General features: G+C 45.0%; 4 non-coding genes across 4 annotated transcripts; all 4 read left to right on the top strand.

The window, feature by feature from the left end:
• Positions 1-4,462: 4,462 nt before the first annotated feature.
• On the top strand, positions 4,463-4,534 carry trnae-cuc (transfer RNA glutamic acid (anticodon CUC)). Its single transcript has one exon. It is a non-coding gene; the product is annotated as a tRNA-Glu (tRNA).
• Positions 4,535-9,480: 4,946 nt separating this feature from the next.
• On the top strand, positions 9,481-9,552 carry trnae-cuc (transfer RNA glutamic acid (anticodon CUC)). The gene has a single exon. It is a non-coding gene; the product is annotated as a tRNA-Glu (tRNA).
• A 4,940-nt stretch (positions 9,553-14,492) lies between these two features.
• trnae-cuc (transfer RNA glutamic acid (anticodon CUC)) lies at positions 14,493-14,564 on the top strand. The gene has a single exon. It is a non-coding gene; the product is annotated as a tRNA-Glu (tRNA).
• A 6,058-nt stretch (positions 14,565-20,622) lies between these two features.
• Positions 20,623-20,694, top strand: trnae-cuc (transfer RNA glutamic acid (anticodon CUC)). Its single transcript has one exon. It is a non-coding gene; the product is annotated as a tRNA-Glu (tRNA).
• Positions 20,695-22,803: the final 2,109 nt, after the last annotated feature.

Consider the following 22,803-nt stretch of genomic DNA (forward strand, 5'->3'; position numbering starts at 1 on the left):
TTTACTAATGTGATCTTTATAAGTGACATGGGAATCGAGAATTAGTCAAAGGTATTGAAGAGGTTACTACTGTAATTTGTGAGTTGTTGATTACTATAGAGGGAGGGCTGGAAGACTTAAGGGGATCTAAAATATACATTCTTTTTTTGTTTTGATTAGAGAAACATTGGTTTGAGCACCAGTTGAGCTTAAAACGTTTGAATTTAGGAGGAGATTAAGGTTAACCATCAACGGCTTTAAGGAAATCCCTGGTTTTGTTGTCCGTGAGAGCTGTTTGTATGTGTTCAGTTAGCAGTAAAGTGGCTGATGCAAGACGATCTTTTTGTGCAAAAGACAAACTGATTTTCAGATTCTGATTCTGAGATTCTAAATAAAAAACTGGCCAGTAAGTATTTTTCCAAATATTTTTTAGAACAGGTACAATGCTGATGGGTCTGTAGTTCGAAATGTGTTCTTTAATCAGATGGGGGTGATCAAGCCTTTCTTACAAATGGGATGAGTGTTATTTAAGATGCAAAGATTAGTAATGTGATGAATAATATTTTATACACATCTGCTGCGTGAAGAATGCTGACCAGCACCAGTCTACTCAAACACTCCAATATCAGCAACAAACTTAGGTTATGTTATGTTCATTATTATGCAGGAGGTAAACCATCTGGTATTTGAATGAGATGTAATCACTTCCAATAGATAAGACTGTAACCTGTCTATCTGAAGATGCAAAAAGGCTTCTCCAAACTCACATGTATATTTATCTATAATCTATATTTATGTTTTATGGAATAAACTTGTTACTTCTTCATCGCTGTATCCTGGGATTTACTAAAACCACTACAGATATAAAGAGCGATAATAATCTTGAATTCAATAAACATGATCCAGTGATTGTGCAGCTCTTGACTGCAGGTCTCTGCGCATACAGGGTGTTTAATGAGTCGCTGAATCGGCGCTGCTGTTTAAACCGAGACAGTCGATACCATCCCACACAGAGATCACCAGACCAGCCCACCTGCTCACTGATTGGGTTAGGAAGAACCGTCACTCAAAACTACTCGACCAATGGAGAGCCATGATCCACGCCTCCCTGTAAATCCCACCCTCACGACAAAACAGCGCCAAAACTCGTAAACGAAAGAAAAAAAATCGAAAGCAAAGAAACTGGCGACGAAAACAAAAAATGCAGCATCACAAGCAAAGACGAGGGCTGCAGGCCAGTCTTGATAAAGTTTTTTTTTTTTTTGATTTCAATACATTTATTTGTTTTCAATTCTATAAATGTTGCATTCGATTTTTTTATTTTTGATCTCAAAATCAATTTTTTGACTAGAGGCAGAGGAGGGTCGTGGTTTGGAGGAGGTGCGACGGCGAGGGCTGACTACCGGAGTACTGGCAGGACCAGCACTGAAGGGTGCTGCTATCTCTGAAGCTCCAAAGTCAGCCAGCTCCTCAACCAGCCGCTCCCTGAAGGCCAACTGTGTGAGATGCGCCAGCCCTTTCACCTTGGTCAGGTGCTGGTGCAGGATGAAGGAGTTGACGACAGCAGTGTCCACAAAGTGGTAAAAGAGGGTCTTGTACCACTTCATGGTCTTCTGCAGGACATGGCAGTAGCAGAGCAGAGCATCGGACAGGTCGACGCCCCCAATTCCAGCAGTGTAGTCCTTCACGGCACAAGGGATGGTGACATCCTTCCGTATCCAAGCTCCATTCTCCTTCACTCGGCGATTGGCAAAGTCATATAGATATTAATTCATACATACAGTTAGGTCCATAACTGGGTAGATGAGTAGTGGAGGACACCGTGAGCACACTGGCCTGGTCTGGCTACCCAAGTAGGGGTACTGATGCGGAGGTTCCTAGGGGCAGCCATGGGGGAGGAGCAATGGCAGGTAGCGGTCCTCAGGCCACTGCAGGAGGAGCTGCTGACGTGGCACCAGTGGATCACAAAGACAGTGCAACACCTCCACTAGGGTTTCTACAGGGCCAGTGCCGATGAGATGTGGAAGACTTCTGCCGACTGGCAGATGCAAGACGCTGAATCGGCGCTGCTGTTGAAACCGAGACAGTCGATACCATCCCACACAGAGATCACCAGACCAGCCCACCTGCTCACTGATTGGGTTAGGAAGAACCGTCACTCAAAACTACTGGACCAATGGAGAGCCGAGATCCACGCCTCCCTGTAAATCCCACCCTCACGACAAAACAGCGCCAAAACTCGTAAACGAAAGAAAAAAATCAAAAGCAAAGAAACGGGCGAAGAAAACAAAATTGCAGCATCGCAAGCAAAGACGGGGGCTGCAGGCCAGTTTTGATAAAGTTTTTTTTTTTTTTTTTGCTTTCGATACATTTATTTGTTTTCAATTCTATAAATGTTGCATTCGATTTTTTTATTTTTGATCTCAAAATCAATTTTTTGACTAGAGGCAGAGGAGGGTCGTGGTTTGGAGGAGGTGCGACGGCGAGGGCTGACTACCGGAGTACTGGCAGGACCAGCACTGAAGGGTGCTGCTATCTCTGAAGCTCCAAAGTCAGCCAGCTCCTCAAACAGCCGCTCCCTGAAGGCCAACTGTGTGAGATGCGCCAGCCCTTTCACCTTGGTCAGGTGCTGGTGCAGGATGAAGGAGTTGACGACAGCAGTGTCCACAAAGTGGTAAAAGAGGGTCTTCTACCACTTCATGGTCTTCTGCAGGACATGGCAGTAGCCAAGCAGAGCATCGGACAGGTCGACGCCCCCAATTCCAGCAGTGTAGTCCTTCACGGCACAAGGGATGGGGACATCCTTCCGTATCCAAGCTCCATTCTCCTTCACTCGGCGATTGGCAAAGTCATATAGATATATATACATACATACAGTTAGGTCCATAACTGGGTAGAGGAGCAGCGGAGGACACCGTGGGCACACTGGCCTGGTCTGGCTACCCAAGTAGGGGTACTGATGCGGAGGTTCCTAGGGGCATCCATGGGGGAAGAGCATTGGCAGGTAGCGGTCCTCAGGCCACTGCAGGAGGAGCTGCTGACGTGGCACCAGTGCATCACAAAGACAGTGCAACACCACCACTAGGGTTTCTACAGGGCCAGTGCCGATGAGATGTGGAAGACTTCTGCCGACTGGCCAGGAATTGAGAGGAAGGGATTGTGACTGGGTAGCTGAGTTGGCGTGAAGCAGAGAGTGTGTGCCAATGCTATGCGGGAGCGAGCGCCTGTGTGATAGAGAGCAGAATAGAGTGAGATAGGGAGTTAAGTGTAATTGTTTGGGCGTGGGTCTCAGCCGATAGGGGCCTTTTAGATTGTGTTTTTTAAGGCCAATAAACCTTCCTGACGTTGCTTTATACTTGTTGTCTGCTAAAGGAAAAAGACCCCCGCTTGCTACAATACTTTTGTTTGTTAACTTTCGAACTTTGGATTCACTTGACAATAGTACGTCCACCTGCTTCCGCAGTCAGTGCACCAGTCACAATCATAGATTTTATAGATTTGCTTTAACCCTGGCCAGTAGGAATTCGACCTGCCCACATCAAACATCTGCGTCTCTCTGCCCCCGCCCCTCCCCCAAGGCATCGCAGGCTGGCAGGCAGCACAGACACAAGGCTGCGCGCACACAAGAGCAAACCCACAAGCAGTGACCACATAGATACAGAATACTTTGTAAAAAATAATCCCAACGCTGGACGGGCCCCTTCGCTGGCTGGGGCCCCGGGACTCGAGCCCTGGTAAGCCCTTGCAATAAGTAAGCCTGACTACACCTATACTTAAGAATTAAACCGGCTCATCGTTATTGAAAGCGAAGAAAATGTGAACAATCTTCTGTTTTTCACTTCTGACAGATTACATACAAATTTAAATACATTCGCTACATCATGAATGAACCAACTGGCAATATATTGTCTTTGAAATGAACTTTACACCATTCCGCGATACAGCGAATAAAAAGCCTATCATTGAACTTTTATAACGTATATTTTGAAAACAACCACAGTCATACATACAACCTGCTACTTGAGAAACATAAATATTCTACTTTTCAGTACATCTAAACATTTGAATAAGTCGTGAAGTGAACTTACTTTAAGCGCACTCTTCGGTCTGAAGTCATCTGAGGAGCCTTTTCTCAAAGTGGTCTGAAGGAAGAGCACTCGAGCGCTTTCAAATAATGAATCTGGGAACATCTGTGACAGTATCAAACACGTGTTTAATGATTTATTATCCATTATTCGAGTTCCATACTGCAACTTCGGAGTCCTATACGACAAGGTCAGTGTGGAACCGTGTATGCATGTCGTTATCCATCCAACACAAAACTATAATCGTGACTTTTGATCTTTAAAAAACATTGCTCGTGCCACTTTCCTTATGAATACGTTAATAAATAATCGAAGTCTTGTGGAGCTTACATCAGTTCATAATGACACAATCTGTTCCATATTTTGGATCTTTCTATCTCACAAGCAAAGTCACCGCTTCCCTGGTGGTCTAGTGGTTAGGATTCGGCGCTCTCACCGCCGCGGCCCGGGTTCGATTCCCGGTCAGGGAACTTGCTTTTTCCCGCCCCTTCCATAAACGAATGGAAAATCAATAAATCAAAACGAGCACTAATCACGCTAAGTAGAGTGCATGTTATCAAATATGTATTTCCTGACTTCCCGTTTCAATCCTTGTAATGAGGGTGGGAGGTGCTGTATTGTGAGAAGAAGGGCCATGTGCGCTGCTTGCAAAATGCAGGATGCGAAGGTAGCACATTACAAAGGATTGAGGGAGAGAGACGATACTGCATTTCATAATACATCTTGAGACAGGTGTGAATTCTCACACTGTCAGAGAGTTGGCGCTGTCTTGGAAATATTACAGTGGTGGGTCCAAGGAGACACTTTTGTAAGTCAATCTTATTTGCACGCTTGTATTATTTCATGACGGCTGCTAATTTGTCTTTGAGTGACCATCTAGGGAGGCATGTAAGAAATGCTGGAAATAAACTAATTCATGAACGGAAAAGATTTTCAGTTAAACTTCCGCAGTTTATTGTTAACCTATTTCTTGCTTTAATTTACTAATGTGATCTTTATAAGTGACATGGGAATCGAGAATTAGTCAAAGGTATTGAAGAGGTTACTACTGTAATTTGTGAGTTGTTGATTACTATAGAGGGAGGGCTGGAAGACTTAAGGGGATCTAAAATATACATTCTTTTTTTGTTTTGATTAGAGAAACATTGGTTTGAGCACCAGTTGAGCTTAAAACGTTTGAATTTAGGAGGAGATTAAGGTTAACCATCAACGGCTTTAAGGAAATCCCTGGTTTTGTTGTCCGTGAGAGCTGTTTGTATGTGTTCAGTTAGCAGTAAAGTGGCTGATGCAAGACGATCTTTTTGTGCAAAAGACAAACTGATTTTCAGATTCTGATTCTGAGATTCTAAATAAAAAACTGGCCAGTAAGTATTTTTCCAAATATTTTTTAGAACAGGTACAATGCTGATGGGTCTGTAGTTCGAAATGTGTTCTTTAATCAGATGGGGGTGATCAAGCCTTTCTTACAAATGGGATGAGTGTTATTTAAGATGCAAAGATTAGTAATGTGATGAATAATATTTTATACACATCTGTTGCGTGAAGAATGCTGACCAGCACCAGTCTACTCAAACACTCCAATATCAGCAACAAACTTAGGTTATGTTATGTTCATTATTATGCAGGAGGTAAACCATCTGGTATTTGAATGAGATGTAATCACTTCCAATAGATAAGACTGTAACCTGTCTATCTGAAGATGCAAAAAGGCTTCTCCAAACTCACATGTATATTTATCTATAATCTATATTTATGTTTTATGGAATAAACTTGTTACTTCTTCATCGCTGTATCCTGGGATTTACTAAAACCACTACAGATATAAAGAGCGATAATAATCTTGAATTCAATAAACATGATCCAGTGATTGTGCAGCTCTTGACTGCAGGTCTCTGCGCATACAGGGTGTTTAATGAGTCGCTGAATCGGCGCTGCTGTTTAAACCGAGACAGTCGATACCATCCCACACAGAGATCACCAGACCAGCCCACCTGCTCACTGATTGGGTTAGGAAGAACCGTCACTCAAAACTACTCGACCAATGGAGACCCATGATCCACGCCTCCCTGTAAATCCCACCCTCACGACAAAACAGCGCCAAAACTCGTAAACGAAAGAAAAAAAATCGAAAGCAAAGAAACTGGCGACGAAAACAAAAAATGCAGCATCACAAGCAAAGACGAGGGCTGCAGGCCAGTCTTGATAAAGTTTTTTTTTTTTTTGATTTCAATACATTTATTTGTTTTCAATTCTATAAATGTTGCATTCGATTTTTTTATTTTTGATCTCAAAATCAATTTTTTGACTAGAGGCAGAGGAGGGTCGTGGTTTGGAGGAGGTGCGACGGCGAGGGCTGACTACCGGAGTACTGGCAGGACCAGCACTGAAGGGTGCTGCTATCTCTGAAGCTCCAAAGTCAGCCAGCTCCTCAACCAGCCGCTCCCTGAAGGCCAACTGTGTGAGATGCGCCAGCCCTTTCACCTTGGTCAGGTGCTGGTGCAGGATGAAGGAGTTGACGACAGCAGTGTCCACAAAGTGGTAAAAGAGGGTCTTGTACCACTTCATGGTCTTCTGCAGGACATGGCAGTAGCCGACCAGAGCATCGGACAGGTCGACGCCCCCAATTCCAGCAGTGTAGTCCTTCACGGCACAAGGGATGGGGACATCCTTCCGTATCCAAGCTCCATTCTCCTTCACTCGGCGATTGGCAAAGTCATATAGATATTAATTCATACATACAGTTAGGTCCATAACTGGGTAGATGAGTAGTGGAGGACACCGTGAGCACACTGGCCTGGTCTGGCTACCCAAGTAGGGGTACTGATGCAGAGGTTCCTAGGGGTAGCCATGGGGGAGGAGCAATGGCAGGTAGCGGTCCTCAGGCCACTGCAGGAGGAGCTGCTGACGTGGCACCAGTGGATCACAAAGACAGTGCAACACCTCCACTAGGGTTTCTACAGGGCCAGTGCCGATGAGATGTGGAAGACTTCTGCCGACTGGCAGATGCAAGACGCTGAATCGGCGCTGCTGTTGAAACCGAGACAGTCGATACCATCCCACACAGAGATCACCAGACCAGCCCACCTGCTCACTGATTGGGTTAGGAAGAACCGTCACTCAAAACTACTGGACCAATGGAGAGCCGAGATCCACGCCTCCCTGTAAATCCCACCCTCACGACAAAACAGCGCCAAAACTCGTAAACGAAAGAAAAAAATCAAAAGCAAAGAAACGGGCGACGAAAACAAAATTGCAGCATCGCAAGCAAAGACGGGGGCTGCAGGCCAGTTTTGATAAAGTTTTTTTTTTTTTTTTTGCTTTCGATACATTTATTTGTTTTCAATTCTATAAATGTTGCATTCGATTTTTTTATTTTTGATCTCAAAATCAATTTTTTGACTAGAGGCAGAGGAGGGTCGTGGTTTGGAGGAGGTGCGACGGCGAGGGCTGACTACCGGAGTACTGGCAGGACCAGCACTGAAGGGTGCTGCTATCTCTGAAGCTCCAAAGTCAGCCAGCTCCTCAACCAGCCGCTCCCTGAAGGCCAACTGTGTGAGATGCGCCAGCCCTTTCACCTTGGTCAGGTGCTGGTGCAGGATGAAGGAGTTGACGACAGCAGTGTCCACAAAGTGGTAAAAGAGGGTCTTGTACCACTTCATGGTCTTCTGCAGGACATGGCAGTAGCCAAGCAGAGCATCGGACAGGTCGACGCCCCCAATTCCAGCAGTGTAGTCCTTCACGGCACAAGGGATGGGGACATCCTTCCGTATCCAAGCTCCATTCTCCTTCACTCGGCGATTGGCAAAGTCATATAGATATATATACATACATACAGTTAGGTCCATAACTGGGTAGATGAGCAGCGGAGGACACCGTGGGCACACTGGCCTGGTCTGGCTACCCAAGTAGGGGTACTGATGCGGAGGTTCCTAGGGGCAGCCATGGGGGAAGAGCATTGGCAGGTAGCGGTCCTCAGGCCACTGCAGGAGGAGCTGCTGACGTGGCACCAGTGCATCACAAAGACAGTGCAACACCACCACTAGGGTTTCTACAGGGCCAGTGCCGATGAGATGTGGAAGACTTCTGCCGACTGGCCAGGAATTGAGAGGAAGGGATTGTGACTGGGTAGCTGAGTTGGCGTGAAGCAGAGAGTGTGTGCCAATGCTATGCGGGAGCGAGCGCCTGTGTGATAGAGAGCAGAATAGAGTGAGATAGGGAGTTAAGTGTAATTGTTTGGGCGTGGGTCTCAGCCGATAGGGGCCTTTTAGATTGTGTTTTTTAAGGCCAATAAACCTTCCTGACGTTGCTTTATACTTGTTGTCTGCTAAAGGAAAAAGACCCCCGCTTGCTACAATACTTTTGTTTGTTAACTTTCGAACTTTGGATTCACTTGACAATAGTACGTCCACCTGCTTCCGCAGTCAGTGCACCAGTCACAATCATAGATTTTATAGATTTGCTTTAACCCTGGCCAGTAGGAATTCGACCTGCCCACATCAAACATCTGCGTCTCTCTGCCCCCGCCCCTCCCCCAAGGCATCGCAGGCTGGCAGGCAGCACAGACACAAGGCTGCGCGCACACAAGAGCAAACCCACAAGCAGTGACCACATAGATACAGAATACTTTGTAAAAAATAATCCCAACGCTGGACGGGCCCCTTCGCTGGCTGGGGCCCCGGGACTCGAGCCCTGGTAAGCCCTTGCAATAAGTAAGCCTGACTACACCTATACTTAAGAATTAAACCGGCTCATCGTTATTGAAAGCGAAGAAAATGTGAACAATCTTCTGTTTTTCACTTCTGACAGATTACATCATGAATGAACCAACTGGCAATATAGTGTCTTTGAAATGAACTTTACACCATTCCGCGATACAGCGAATAAAAAGCCTATCATTGAACTTTTATAACGTATATTTTGAAAACAACCACAGTCATACATACAACCTGCTACTTGAGAAACATAAATATTCTACTTTTCAGTACATCTAAACATTTGAATAAGTCGTGAAGTGAACTTACTTTAAGCGCACTCTTCGGTCTGAAGTCATCTGAGGAGCCTTTTCTCAAAGTGGTCTGAAGGAAGAGCACTCGAGCGCTTTCAAATAATGAATCTGGGAACATCTGTGACAGTATCAAACACGTGTTTAATGATTTATTATCCATTATTCGAGTTGCATACTGCAACTTCGGAGTCCTATACGACAAGGTCAGTGTGGAACCGTGTATGCATGTCGTTATCCATCCAACACAAAACTATAATCGTGACTTTTGATCTTTAAAAAACATTGCTCGTGCCACTTTCCTTATGAATACGTTAATAAATAATCGAAGTCTTGTGGAGCTTACATCAGTTCATAATGACACAATCTGTTCCATATTTTGGATCTTTCTATTTCACGAGCGAAGTCACCGCTTCCCTGGTGGTCTAGTGGTTAGGATTTGGCGCTCTCACCGCCGCGGCCCGGGTTCGATTCCCGGTCAGGGAACTCGCTCTTTCCCGCCCCTTCCATAAACGAATGGAAAATCAATTAATCAAATCTATTCACGCTAAGTAGAGTGCATGTTATCAAATATGTATTTCCTGACTTCCCGTTTCAATCCTTGTAATGAGGGTGGGAGGTGCTGTATTGTGAGAAGAAGGGCCATGTGCGCTGCTTGCAAAATGCAGGATGCGAAGGTAGCACATTACAAAGGATTGAGGGAGAGAGACGATACTGCATTTCATAATACATCTTGAGACAGGTGTGAATTCTCACACTGTCAGAGAGTTGGCGCTGTCTTGGAAATATTACAGTGGTGGGTCCAAGGAGACACTTTTGTAAGTCAATCTTATTTGCACGCTTGTATTATTTCCTGACGGCTGCTAATTTGTCTTTGAGTGACCATCTAGGGAGGCATGTAAGAAATGCTGGAAATAAACTCATTCATGAACGGAAAAGATGTTCAGTTAAACTTCCGCAGTTTATTGTTAACCTATTTCTTGCTTTAATTTACTAATGTGATCTTTATAAGTGACATGGGAGTCGAGAATTAGTCAAAGGTATTGAAGAGGTTACTACTGTAATTTGTGAGTTGTTGATTACTATAGAGGGAGGGCTGGAAGACTTAAGGGGATGTAAAATATACATTCTTTTTTTGTTTTGATTAGAGAAACATTGGTTTGAGCACCAGTTGAGCTTAAAACGTTTGAATTTAGGAGGAGATTAAGGTTAACCATCAACGGCTTTAAGGAAATCCCTGGTTTTGTTGTCCGTGAGAGCTGTTTGTATGTGTTCAGTTAGCAGTAAAGTGGCTGATGCAAGACGATCTTTTTGTGCAAAAGACAAACTGATTTTCAAATTCTGATTCTGAGATTCTAAATAAAAAACTGGCCAGTAAGTATTTTTCCAAATATTTTTTAGAACAGGTACAATGCTGATGGGTCTGTAGTTCGAAATGTGTTCTTTAATCAGATGGGGGTGATCAAGCCTTTCTTACAAATGGGATGAGTGTTATTTAAGATGCAAAGATTAGTAATGTGATGAATAATATTTTATACACATCTGCTGCGTGAAGAATGCTGACCAGCACCAGTCTACTCAAACACTCCAATATCAGCAACAAACTTAGGTTATGTTATGTTCATTATTATGCAGGAGGTAAACCATCTGGTATTTGAATGAGATGTAATCACTTCCAATAGATAAGACTGTAACCTGTCTATCTGAAGATGCAAAAAGGCTTCTCCAAACTCACATGTATATTTATCTATAATCTATATTTATCTTTTATGGAATAAACTTGTTACTTCTTCATCGCTGTATCCTGGGATTTACTAAAACCACTACAGATATAAAGAGCGATAATAATCTTGAATTCAATAAACATGATCCAGTGATTGTGCAGCTCTTGACTGCAGGTCTCTGCGCATACAGGGTGTATAATGAGTCGCTGAATCGGCGCTGCTGTTTAAACCGAGACAGTCGATACCATCCCACACAGAGATCACCAGACCAGCCCACCTGCTCACTGATTGGGTTAGGAAGAACCGTCACTCAAAACTACTCGACCAATGGAGAGCCATGATCCACGCCTCCCTGTAAATCCCACCCTCACGACAAAACAGCGGCAAAACTCGTAAACGAAAGAAAAAAAATCGAAAGCAAAGAAACTGGCGACGAAAACAAAAAATGCAGCATCACAAGCAAAGACGAGGGCTGCAGGCCAGTCTTGATAAAGTTTTTTTTTTTTTTGATTTCAATACATTTATTTGTTTTCAATTCTATAAATGTTGCATTCGATTTTTTTATTTTTGATCTCAAAATCAATTTTTTGACTAGAGGCAGAGGAGGGTCGTGGTTTGGAGGAGGTGCGACGGCGAGGGCTGACTACCGGAGTACTGGCAGGACCAGCACTGAAGGGTGCTGCTATCTCTGAGGCTCCAAAGTCAGCCAGCTCCTCAACCAGCCGCTCCCTGAAGGCCAACTGTGTGAGATGCGCCAGCCCTTTCACCTTGGTCAGGTGCTGGTGCAGGATGAAGGAGTTGACGACAGCAGTGTCCACAAAGTGGTAAAAGAGGGTCTTGTACCACTTCATGGTCTTCTGCAGGACATGGCAGTAGCCGACCAGAGCATCGGACAGGTCGACGCCCCCAATTCCAGCAGTGTAGTCCTTCACGGCACAAGGGATGGGGACATCCTTCCGTATCCAAGCTCCATTCTCCTTCACTCGGCGATTGGCAAAGTCATAAATACATTAATTCATACATACAGTTAGGTCCATAACTGGGTAGATGAGTAGTGGAGGACACCGTGAGCACACTGGCCTGGTCTGGCTACCCAAGTAGGGGTACTGATGCGGAGGTTCCTAGGGGCAGCCATGGGGGAGGAGCAATGGCAGGTAGCGGTCCTCAGGCCACTGCAGGAGGAGCTGCTGACGTGGCACCAGTGGATCACAAAGACAGTGCAACACCTCCACTAGGGTTTCTACAGGGCCAGTGCCGATGAGATGTGGAAGACTTCTGCCGACTGGCAGATGCAAGACGCTGAATCGGCGCTGCTGTTGAAACCGAGACAGTCGATACCATCCCACACAGAGATCACCAGACCAGCCCACCTGCTCACTGATTGGGTTAGGAAGAACCGTCACTCAAAACTACTGGACCAATGGAGAGCCGAGATCCACGCCTCCCTGTAAATCCCACCCTCACGACAAAACAGCGCCAAAACTCGTAAACGAAAGAAAAAAATCAAAAGCAAAGAAACGGGCGACGAAAACAAAATTGCAGCATCGCAAGCAAAGACGGGGGCTGCAGGCCAGTTTTGATAAAGTTTTTTTTTTTTTTTTTGCTTTCGATACATTTATTTGTTTTCAATTCTATAAATGTTGCATTCGATTTTTTTATTTTTGATCTCAAAATCAATTTTTTGACTAGAGGCAGAGGAGGGTCGTGGTTTGGAGGAGGTGCGACGGCGAGGGCTGACTACCGGAGTACTGGCAGGACCAGCACTGAAGGGTGCTGCTATCTCTGAAGCTCCAAAGTCAGCCAGCTCCTCAAACAGCCGCTCCCTGAAGGCCAACTGTGTGAGATGCGCCAGCCCTTTCACCTTGGTCAGGTGCTGGTGCAGGATGAAGGAGTTGACGACAGCAGTGTCCACAAAGTGGTAAAAGAGGGTCTTGTACCACTTCATGGTCTTCTGCAGGACATGGCAGTAGCCAAGCAGAGCATCGGACAGGTCGACGCCCCCAATTCCAGCAGTGTAGTCCTTCACGGCACAAGGGATGGGGACATCCTTCCGTATCCAAGCTCCATTCTCCTTCACTCGGCGATTGGCAAAGTCATATAGATATATATACATACATACAGTTAGGTCCATAACTGGGTAGATGAGCAGCGGAGGACACCGTGGGCACACTGGCCTGGTCTGGCTACCCAAGTAGGGGTACTGATGCGGAGGTTCCTAGGGGCAGCCATGGGGGAAGAGCATTGGCAGGTAGCGGTCCTCAGGCCACTGCAGGAGGAGCTGCTGACGTGGCACCAGTGCATCACAAAGACAGTGCAACACCACCACTAGGGTTTCTACAGGGCCAGTGCCGATGAGATGTGGAAGACTTCTGCCGACTGGCCAGGAATTGAGAGGAAGGGATTGTGACTGGGTAGCTGAGTTGGCGTGAAGCAGAGAGTGTGTGCCAATGCTATGCGGGAGCGAGCGCCTGTGTGATAGAGAGCAGAATAGAGTGAGATAGGGAGTTAAGTGTAATTGTTTGGGCGTGGGTCTCAGCCGATAGGGGCCTTTTAGATTGTGTTTTTTAAGGCCAATAAACCTTCCTGACGTTGCTTTATACTTGTTGTCTGCTAAAGGAAAAAGACCCCCGCTTGCTACAATACTTTTGTTTGTTAACTTTCGAACTTTGGATTCACTTGACAATAGTACGTCCACCTGCTTCCGCAGTCAGTGCACCAGTCACAATCATAGATTTTATAGATTTGCTTTAACCCTGGCCAGTAGGAATTCGACCTGCCCACATCAAACATCTGCGTCTCTCTGCCCCCGCCCCTCCCCCAAGGCATCGCAGGCTGGCAGGCAGCACAGACACAAGGCTGCGCGCACACAAGAGCAAACCCACAAGCAGTGACCACATAGATACAGAATACTTTGTAAAAAATAATCCCAACGCTGGACGGGCCCCTTCGCTGGCTGGGGCCCCGGGACTCGAGCCCTGGTAAGCCCTTGCAATAAGTAAGCCTGACTACACCTATACTTAAGAATTAAACCGGCTCATCGTTATTGAAAGCGAAGAAAATGTGAACAATCTTCTGTTTTTCACTTCTGACAGATTACATCATGAATGAACCAACTGGCAATATAGTGTCTTTGAAATGAACTTTACACCATTCCGCGATACAGCGAATAAAAAGCCTATCATTGAACTTTTATAACGTATATTTTGAAAACAACCACAGTCATACATACAACCTGCTACTTGAGAAACATAAATATTCTACTTTTCAGTACATCTAAACATTTGAATAAGTCGTGAAGTGAACTTACTTTAAGCGCACTCTTCGGTCTGAAGTCATCTGAGGAGCCTTTTCTCAAAGTGGTCTGAAGGAAGAGCACTCGAGCGCTTTCAAATAATGAATCTGGGAACATCTGTGACAGTATCAAACACGTGTTTAATGATTTATTATCCATTATTCGAGTTGCATACTGCAACTTCGGAGTCCTATACGACAAGGTCAGTGTGGAACCGTGTATGCATGTCGTTATCCATCCAACACAAAACTATAATCGTGACTTTTGATCTTTAAAAAACATTGCTCGTGCCACTTTCCTTATGAATACGTTAATAAATAATCGAAGTCTTGTGGAGCTTACATCAGTTCATAATGACACAATCTGTTCCATATTTTGGATCTTTCTATTTCACGAGCGAAGTCACCGCTTCCCTGGTGGTCTAGTGGTTAGGATTTGGCGCTCTCACCGCCGCGGCCCGGGTTCGATTCCCGGTCAGGGAACTCGCTCTTTCCCGCCCCTTCCATAAACGAATGGAAAATCAATTAATCAAATCTATTCACGCTAAGTAGAGTGCATGTTATCAAATATGTATTTCCTGACTTCCCGTTTCAATCCTTGTAATGAGGGTGGGAGGTGCTGTATTGTGAGAAGAAGGGCCATGTGCGCTGCTTGCAAAATGCAGGATGCGAAGGTAGCACATTACAAAGGATTGAGGGAGAGAGACGATACTGCATTTCATAATACATCTTGAGACAGGTGTGAATTCTCACACTGTCAGAGAGTTGGCGCTGTCTTGGAAATATTACAGTGGTGGGTCCAAGGAGACACTTTTGTAAGTCAATCTTATTTGCACGCTTGTATTATTTCCTGACGGCTGCTAATTTGTCTTTGAGTGACCATCTAGGGAGGCATGTAAGAAATGCTGGAAATAAACTCATTCATGAACGGAAAAGATGTTCAGTTAAACTTCCGCAGTTTATTGTTAACCTATTTCTTGCTTTAATTTACTAATGTGATCTTTATAAGTGACATGGGAGTCGAGAATTAGTCAAAGGTATTGAAGAGGTTACTACTGTAATTTGTGAGTTGTTGATTACTATAGAGGGAGGGCTGGAAGACTTAAGGGGATGTAAAATATACATTCTTTTTTTGTTTTGATTAGAGAAACATTGGTTTGAGCACCAGTTGAGCTTAAAACGTTTGAATTTAGGAGGAGATTAAGGTTAACCATCAACGGCTTTAAGGAAATCCCTGGTTTTGTTGTCCGTGAGAGCTGTTTGTATGTGTTCAGTTAGCAGTAAAGTGGCTGATGCAAGACGATCTTTTTGTGCAAAAGACAAACTGATTTTCAAATTCTGATTCTGAGATTCTAAATAAAAAACTGGCCAGTAAGTATTTTTCCAAATATTTTTTAGAACAGGTACAATGCTGATGGGTCTGTAGTTCGAAATGTGTTCTTTAATCAGATGGGGGTGATCAAGCCTTTCTTACAAATGGGATGAGTGTTATTTAAGATGCAAAGATTAGTAATGTGATGAATAATATTTTATACACATCTGCTGCGTGAAGAATGCTGACCAGCACCAGTCTACTCAAACACTCCAATATCAGCAACAAACTTAGGTTATGTTATGTTCATTATTATGCAGGAGGTAAACCATCTGGTATTTGAATGAGATGTAATCACTTCCAATAGATAAGACTGTAACCTGTCTATCTGAAGATGCAAAAAGGCTTCTCCAAACTCACATGTATATTTATCTATAATCTATATTTATCTTTTATGGAATAAACTTGTTACTTCTTCATCGCTGTATCCTGGGATTTACTAAAACCACTACAGATATAAAGAGCGATAATAATCTTGAATTCAATAAACATGATCCAGTGATTGTGCAGCTCTTGACTGCAGGTCTCTGCGCATACAGGGTGTATAATGAGTCGCTGAATCGGCGCTGCTGTTTAAACCGAGACAGTCGATACCATCCCACACAGAGATCACCAGACCAGCCCACCTGCTCACTGATTGGGTTAGGAAGAACCGTCACTCAAAACTACTCGACCAATGGAGAGCCATGATCCACGCCTCCCTGTAAATCCCACCCTCACGACAAAACAGCGGCAAAACTCGTAAACGAAAGAAAAAAAATCGAAAGCAAAGAAACTGGCGACGAAAACAAAAAATGCAGCATCACAAGCAAAGACGAGGGCTGCAGGCCAGTCTTGATAAAGTTTTTTTTTTTTTTGATTTCAATACATTTATTTGTTTTCAATTCTATAAATGTTGCATTCGATTTTTTTATTTTTGATCTCAAAATCAATTTTTTGACTAGAGGCAGAGGAGGGTCGTGGTTTGGAGGAGGTGCGACGGCGAGGGCTGACTACCGGAGTACTGGCAGGACCAGCACTGAAGGGTGCTGCTATCTCTGAGGCTCCAAAGTCAGCCAGCTCCTCAACCAGCCGCTCCCTGAAGGCCAACTGTGTGAGATGCGCCAGCCCTTTCACCTTGGTCAGGTGCTGGTGCAGGATGAAGGAGTTGACGACAGCAGTGTCCACAAAGTGGTAAAAGAGGGTCTTGTACCACTTCATGGTCTTCTGCAGGACATGGCAGTAGCCGACCAGAGCATCGGACAGGTCGACGCCCCCAATTCCAGCAGTGTAGTCCTTCACGGCACAAGGGATGGGGACATCCTTCCGTATCCAAGCTCCATTCTCCTTCACTCGGCGATTGGCAAAGTCATAAATACATTAATTCATACATACAGTTAGGTCCATAACTGGGTAGATGAGTAGTGGAGGACACCGTGAGCACACTGGCCTGGTCTGGCTACCCAAGTAGGGGTACTGATGCGGAGGTTCCTAGGGGCAGCCATGGGGGAGGAGCAATGGCAGGTAGCGGTCCTCAGGCCACTGCAGGAGGAGCTGCTGACGTGGCACCAGTGGATCACAAAGACAGTGCAACACCTCCACTAGGGTTTCTACAGGGCCAGTGCCGATGAGATGTGGAAGACTTCTGCCGACTGGCAGATGCAAGACGCTGAATCGGCGCTGCTGTTGAAACCGAGACAGTCGATACCATCCCACACAGAGATCACCAGACCAGCCCACCTGCTCACTGATTGGGTTAGGAAGAACCGTCACTCAAAACTACTGGACCAATGGAGAGCCGAGATCCACGCCTCCCTGTAAATCCCACCCTCACGACAAAACAGCGCCAAAACTCGTAAACGAAAGAAAAAAATCAAAAGCAAAGAAACGGGCGACGAAAACAAAATTGCAGCATCGCAAGCAAAGACGGGGGCTGCAGGCCAGTTTTGATAAAGTTTTTTTTTTTTTTTTTGCTTTCGATACATTTATTTGTTTTCAATTCTATAAATGTTGCATTCGATTTTTTTATTTTTGATCTCAAAATCAATTTTTTGACTAGAGGCAGAGGAGGGTCGTGGTTTGGAGGAGGTGCGACGGCGAGGGCTGACTACCGGAGTACTGGCAGGACCAGCACTGAAGGGTGCTGCTATCTCTGAAGCTCCAAAGTCAGCCAGCTCCTCAAACAGCCGCTCCCTGAAGGCCAACTGTGTGAGATGCGCCAGCCCTTTCACCTTGGTCAGGTGCTGGTGCAGGATGAAGGAGTTGACGACAGCAGTGTCCACAAAGTGGTAAAAGAGGGTCTTCTACCACTTCATGGTCTTCTGCAGGACATGGCAGTAGCCAAGCAGAGCATCGGACAGGTCGACGCCCCCAATTCCAGCAGTGTAGTCCTTCACGGCACAAGGGATGGGGACATCCTTCCGTATCCAAGCTCCATTCTCCTTCACTCGGCGATTGGCAAAGTCATATAGATATATATACATACATACAGTTAGGTCCATAACTGGGTAGATGAGCAGCGGAGGACACCGTGGGCACACTGGCCTGGTCTGGCTACCCAAGTAGGGGTACTGATGCGGAGGTTCCTAGGGGCAGCCATGGGGGAAGAGCATTGGCAGGTAGCGGTCCTCAGGCCACTGCAGGAGGAGCTGCTGACGTGGCACCAGTGGATCACAAAGACAGTGCAACACCTCCACTAGGGTTTCTACAGGGCCAGTGCCGATGAGATGTGGAAGACTTCTGCCGACTGGCAGATGCAAGACGCTGAATCGGCGCTGCTGTTGAAACCGAGACAGTCGATACCATCCCACACAGAGATCACCAGACCAGCCCACCTGCTCACTGATTGGGTTAGGAAGAACCGTCACTCAAAACTACTGGACCAATGGAGAGCCGAGATCCACGCCTCCCTGTAAATCCCACCCTCACGACAAAACAGCGCCAAAACTCGTAAACGAAAGAAAAAAATCAAAAGCAAAGAAACGGGCGACGAAAACAAAATTGCAGCATCGCAAGCAAAGACGGGGGCTGCAGGCCAGTTTTGATAAAGTTATTTTTTTTTTTTTGCTTTCGATACATTTATTTGTTTTCAATTCTATAAATGTTGCATTCGATTTTTTTATTTTTGATCTCAAAATCAATTTTTTGACTAGAGGCAGAGGAGGGTCGTGGTTTGGAGGAGGTGCGACGGCGAGGGCTGACTACCGGAGTACTGGCAGGACCAGCACTAAAGGGTGCTGCTATCTCTGAAGCTCCAAAGTCAGCCAGCTCCTCAACCAGCCGCTCCCTGAAGGCCAACTGTGTGAGATGCGCCAGCCCTTTCACCTTGGTCAGGTGCTGGTGCAGGATGAAGGAGTTGACGACAGCAGTGTCCACAAAGTGGTAAAGGAGGGTCTTGTACCACTTCATGGTCTTCTGTAGGACATGGCAGTAGCCAACCAGAGCATCGGACAGGTCGACGCCCCCAATTCCAGCAGTGTAGTCCTTCACGGCACAAGGGATGGGGACATCCTTCCGTATCCAAGCTCCATTCTCCTTCACTCGGCGATTGGCAAAGTCATATAGATATATATACATACATACAGTTAGGTCCATAACTGGGTAGATGAGCAGCGGAGGACACCGTGGGCACACTGGCCTGGTCTGGCTACCCAAGTAGGGGTACTGATGCGGAGGTTCCTAGGGGCAGCCATGGGGGAAGAGCATTGGCAGGTAGCGGTCCTCAGGCCACTGCAGGAGGAGCTGCTGACGTGGCACCAGTGCATCACAAAGACAGTGCAACACCACCACTAGGGTTTCTACAGGGCCAGTGCCGATGAGATGTGGAAGACTTCTGCCGACTGGCCAGGAATTGAGAGGAAGGGATTGTGACTGGGTAGCTGAGTTGGCGTGAAGCAGAGAGTGTGTGCCAATGCTATGCGGGAGCGAGCGCCTGTGTGATAGAGAGCAGAATAGAGTGAGATAGGGAGTTAAGTGTAATTGTTTGGGCGTGGGTCTCAGCCGATAGGGGCCTTTTAGATTGTGTTTTTTAAGGCCAATAAACCTTCCTGACGTTGCTTTATACTTGTTGTCTGCTAAAGGAAAAAGACCCCCGCTTGCTACAATACTTTTGTTTGTTAACTTTCGAACTTTGGATTCACTTGACAATAGTACGTCCACCTGCTTCCGCAGTCAGTGCACCAGTCACAATCATAGATTTTATAGATTTGCTTTAACCCTGGCCAGTAGGAATTCGACCTGCCCACATCAAACATCTGCGTCTCTCTGCCCCCGCCCCTCCCCCAAGGCATCGCAGGCTGGCAGGCAGCACAGACACAAGGCTGCGCGCACACAAGAGCAAACCCACAAGCAGTGACCACATAGATACAGAATACTTTGTAAAAAATAATCCCAACGCTGGACGGGCCCCTTCGCTGGCTGGGGCCCCGGGACTCGAGCCCTGGTAAGCCCTTGCAATAAGTAAGCCTGACTACACCTATACTTAAGAATTAAACCGGCTCATCGTTATTGAAAGCGAAGAAAATGTGAACAATCTTCTGTTTTTCACTTCTGACAGATTACATACAAATTTAAATACATTCGCTACATCATGAATGAACCAACTGGCAATATATTGTCTTTGAAATGAACTTTACACCATTCCGCGATACAGCGAATAAAAAGCCTATCATTGAACTTTTATAACGTATATTTTGAAAACAACCACAGTCATACATACAACCTGCTACTTGAGAAACATAAATATTCTACTTTTCAGTACATCTAAACATTTGTATAAGTCGTGAAGTGAACTTACTTTAAGCGCACTCTTCGGTCTGAAGTCATCTGAGGAGCCTTTTCTCAAAGTGGTCTGAAGGAAGAGCACTCGAGCGCTTTCAAATAATGAATCTGGGAACATCTGTGACAGTATCAAACACGTGTTTAATGATTTATTATCCATTATTCGAGTTGCATACTGCAACTTCGGAGTCCTATACGACAAGGTCAGTGTGGAACCGTGTATGCATGTCGTTATCCATCCAACACAAAACTATAATCGTGACTTTTGATCTTTAAAAAACATTGCTCGTGCCACTTTCCTTATGAATACGTTAATAAATAATCGAAGTCTTGTGGAGCTTACATCAGTTCATAATGACACAATCTGTTCCATATTTTGGATCTTTCTATCTCACGAGCAAAGTCACCGCTTCCCTGGTGGTCTAGTGGTTAGGATTCGGCGCTCTCACCGCCGCGGCCCGGGTTCGATTCCCGGTCAGGGAACTCGCTCTTTCCCGCCCCTTCCATAAGCGAATGGAAAATCAATAAATCAAAACGAGCACTAATCACGCTAAGTAGAGTGCATGTTATCAAATATGTATTTCCTGACTTCCCGTTTCAATGCTTGTAATGAGGGTGGGAGGTGCTGTATTGTGAGAAGAAGGGCCATGTGCGCTGCTTGCAAAATGCAGGATGCGAAGGTAGCACATTACAAAGGATTGAGGGAGAGAGACGATACTGCATTTCATAATACATCTTGAGACAGGTGTGAATTCTCACACTGTCAGAGAGTTGGCGCTGTCTTGGAAATATTACAGTGGTGGGTCCAAGGAGACACTTTTGTAAGTCAATCTTATTTGCACGCTTGTATTATTTCATGCTAATTTGTCTTTGAGTGACCATCTAGGGAGGCATGTAAGAAATGCTGGAAATAAACTCATTCATGAACGGAAAAGATGTTCAGTTAAACTTCCGCAGTTTATTGTTAACCTATTTCTTGCTTTAATTTACTAATGTGATCTTTATAAGTGACATGGGAATCGAGAATTAGTCAAAGGTATTGAAGAGGTTACTACTGTAATTTGTGAGTTGTTGATTACTATAGAGGGAGGGCTGGAAGACTTAAGGGGATCTAAAATATACATTCTTTTTTTGTTTTGATTAGAGAAACATTGGTTTGAGCACCAGTTGAGCTTAAAACGTTTGAATTTAGGAGGAGATTAAGGTTAACCATCAACGGCTTTAAGGAAATCCCTGGTTTTGTTGTCCGTGAGAGCTGTTTGTATGTGTTCAGTTAGCAGTAAAGTGGCTGATGCAAGACGATCTTTTTGTGCAAAAGACAAACTGATTTTCAGATTCTGATTCTGAGATTCTAAATAAAAAACTGGCCAGTAAGTATTTTTCCAAATATTTTTTAGAACAGGTACAATGCTGATGGGTCTGTAGTTCGAAATGTGTTCTTTAATCAGATGGGGGTGATCAAGCCTTTCTTACAAATGGGATGAGTGTTATTTAAGATGCAAAGATTAGTAATGTGATGAATAATATTTTATACACATCTGTTGCGTAAAGAATGCTGACCAGCACCAGTCTACTCAAACACTCCAATATCAGCAACAAACTTAGGTTATGTTATGTTCATTATTATGCAGGAGGTAAACCATCTGGTATTTGAATGAGATGTAATCACTTCCAATAGATAAGACTGTAACCTGTCTATCTGAAGATGCAAAAAGGCTTCTCCAAACTCACATGTATATTTATCTATAATCTATATTTATGTTTTATGGAATAAACTTGTTACTTCTTCATCGCTGTATCCTGGGATTTACTAAAACCACTACAGATATAAAGAGCGATAATAGTCTTGAATTCAATAAACATGATCCAGTGATTGTGCAGCTCTTGACTGCAGGTCTCTGCGCATACAGGGTGTTTAATGAGTCGCTGAATCGGCGCTGCTGTTTAAACCGAGACAGTCGATACCATCCCACACAGAGATCACCAGACCAGCCCACCTGCTCACTGATTGGGTTAGGAAGAACCGTCACTCAAAACTACTCGACCAATGGAGAGCCATGATCCACGCCTCCCTGTAAATCCCACCCTCACGACAAAACAGCGCCAAAACTCGTAAACGAAAGAAAAAAAATCGAAAGCAAAGAAACTGGCGACGAAAACAAAAAATGCAGCATCACAAGCAAAGACGAGGGCTGCAGGCCAGTCTTGATAAAGTTTTTTTTTTTTTTGATTTCAATACATTTATTTGTATTCAATTCTATAAATGTTGCATTCGATTTTTTTATTTTTGATCTCAAAATCAATTTTTTGACTAGAGGCAGAGGAGGGTCGTGGTTTGGAGGAGGTGCGACGGCGAGGGCTGACTACCGGAGTACTGGCAGGACCAGCACTGAAGGGTGCTGCTATCTCTGAAGCTCCAAAGTCAGCCAGCTCCTCAACCAGCCGCTCCCTGAAGGCCAACTGTGTGAGATGCGCCAGCCCTTTCACCTTGGTCAGGTGCTGGTGCAGGACGAAGGAGTTGACGACAGCAGTGTCCACAAAGTGGTAAAAGAGGGTCTTGTACCACTTCATGGTCTTCTGCAGGACATGGCA

This window comes from Amia ocellicauda, chromosome 14, assembly GCF_036373705.1.
Source record: "Amia ocellicauda isolate fAmiCal2 chromosome 14, fAmiCal2.hap1, whole genome shotgun sequence".
NCBI lineage: Eukaryota > Metazoa > Chordata > Actinopteri > Amiiformes > Amiidae > Amia > Amia ocellicauda.